The sequence below is a fragment of the Prunus avium genome, unplaced genomic scaffold, assembly GCF_965620075.1.
Source record: "Prunus avium unplaced genomic scaffold, drPruAviu1.hap1.1 HAP1_SCAFFOLD_19, whole genome shotgun sequence".
NCBI lineage: Eukaryota > Viridiplantae > Streptophyta > Magnoliopsida > Rosales > Rosaceae > Prunus > Prunus avium.
In genome coordinates this window covers 130,001-132,500 of record NW_028276879.1, presented here as the reverse complement: position 1 = coordinate 132,500, position 2,500 = coordinate 130,001, and positions in this window count along the sequence as shown.

The following is a 2,500-nucleotide window of genomic DNA, read 5'->3' as shown; positions in this document are numbered from 1 at the left end:
CCTTACCTTGGAATTGCTCATCATCCAATGCATTCCGAGAAAGTGAGTGTAGGCGAGGCTAAGGATGGCTTGCCTCGCCTTGCCTTGGCATGCCGTGCCCATGATGTGGCCTTGACCAAGCCATTCAAGCCATGCGTTGCCTTCGCCTTGGCATGCCGTGGCCTTGCCTCGCCATGCGATGCATTCCGACAAAGTGACGCGAAGCGGAAGCCTATCATGGCGTAAAAATGTCGACAAAATTTTTCGACATTTGAATAATGGGGTTTGACAAGGTTTGAAAAATTCAATACAAATGGTAGGCTTGAATGTCGACAAAGTGACGCGAAGCGGAAGCCTACCACGGCGTAAAAATGTCGACAGATTTTTTCGGACCTTGTCCTGCCATGGGCTGCGCGCAGCATGCCGGCAGCCTGTGCGCAGCGTGCGCACAGCATGTCGGCAGCGTGCGCACAGCATGCCGGCAGCGTGCGCGCACCATGCCGGCAGCCTGTCGACAGAATTTTTCGAAACTTGTCCTGCCATGCGCGCGCGCAGCTTGCGCGCAGCGTGCTGATTCTGTCGACAGTGAGGCTAGCGAAAGTTGTCCTGCCATGGCGTGCGCGCAGCCTGTGCGCGCAGCTTGCGCATCTGTCGACAGTGAGGCTAGCGAAACTTGTCCTGCCATGGCATGCGCGGCGCCTGCGCGCAGCCTGCGCACAACATGCGCGCAGGCTGTGCGCAGCGTGCGCGGAGCTTGCGTGCAGCTTGCGCATCTGTCGACAGTGAGGCTAGCGAAACTTGTCCTGCCATGGCATGCGCGCAGCGTGCGCGCAGTCTGTGCGCAGCATGCGCGCAGCCTGTGCGCAGCATGCGCGCAGCCTGTGCGCGCAGCTTGCGCATCTGTCGACAGTGAGGCTAGCGAAACTTGTCCTGCCATGGCATGCGCGCAGTCTGCGCGCAGTCTGCGCGCAGCATGCGCGCAGCCTGCGCGCAGCATGTGCGCAGCATGCCGGCAGCATGGTTCCAGGTTTTTTCAAATGTCGACAGAATTTTTCAAATCTTGTCAAACCCCGTTTTTATTGAAATTTCCTCGCACAATAAGCTCCCCATAAGTAGTCTATGATTTTTAGGACCTTCTCCAACTTACAAAACTAAAAAATTCCTCCCGGATTTGTTTTAATGATTTTTTCAATTTTACGACTTCTAAAAATAATAAAAAATACTTCCCGACTTCAAAAATTTATGAAACTTTTTCCCATCATAGATTGCATGTTTCTTAGTATCCCTGCAAAAAATCACGTCCAAATACCTTGTATTGAATTATTTAGAGCCCATTATGACTCCTCGCGCATAGGTGATGTCTCTTCCTGTCAAAGGGCTAAATGCATAAAATGCTATATAGGGGGGTGTGTGTTGCCTGCATATGCATGGCAGCCCATGCCTTCCTAGCTGCAGCCCCCTTCCCCCACGCCACACCCATGTCATGTTGCCTCGATATGTTGCCTCGGTATTATGGGTTTGGTGTCGGGGTCGGGGGGCTGCCACCCATGGCGGTGGTGGCCGGAATCCGGCCGCCGCCACCACGCCGCCGCCATGGGTGAGGGAGGAAAAAAAAGGCGTGGAAAGTTGCGAAATGGGGTTGTCTAGGCTTTTTTTTGGCATGGGAGAGCATGGAGTGCTAGGAACTCCTTCTCAAATGCACGGGCATGTCGACCACAACCTCATTTCTCAACAACAACCACCCGTGTGGGGTGGCGGTGGGTGGATAGTCGCGGATTGGGGCTTGCCAAGCCAATGTTTTCAAAAAATTTCATCAAAATTAAAAACAAATGTTTTGTTGCCTTCGGATTTGTGGGCGAGCGGCGAGTCGGAGTGGAGCCGGTAAAGTTTAACCTCGGTGTGCACGGTTGTTTTTAGAAACTCAATCCAATGCCGGGGACGTTGAAAGTGACGCTCTTATGAGTTGCAAACCCGCAAGATTTAAAGAACCTTTTCAAAACAATTTCAAACCAACAAGATTTAAAAACAGAAATTTTCATCAAAATGAAAAACAAATGTTTTGTTGCCTTCGGACTAGTGGGCGAGCGGCGAGTCGGAGTGGAGCCGGTAAAGTTTAACCTCGGTGTGCACGGTTGTTTTTAGAAACTCAATCCAATGCCGGGGACGTTGAAAGTGACGCTCTTATGAGTTGCAAACCCACTAGATTTAAAGAACCTTTTCAAAACAATTTCAAACCAACAAAATTAAAAACAAATGTTTCGTTGCAAACAAATTGTGGGCGAGCGGCGAGTCGGAGTGGAGCTGGTAAAGTTTAACCTCGGTGTGCACGGTTGTTTTTAGAAACTCAATCCAATACCGGGGACGTTGAAAGTGACGCTCTTATGAGTTGCAAACCCACAAGATTTTAAAAACTTTTTGAAAATGTTTCTTCTAAATGACACATTTTGATCCTTGGCAAGTGCTCAATCCGTAACTATCCAATCACCGCCACACCACACCGGTCGGGAGTGTGTGAATGGTG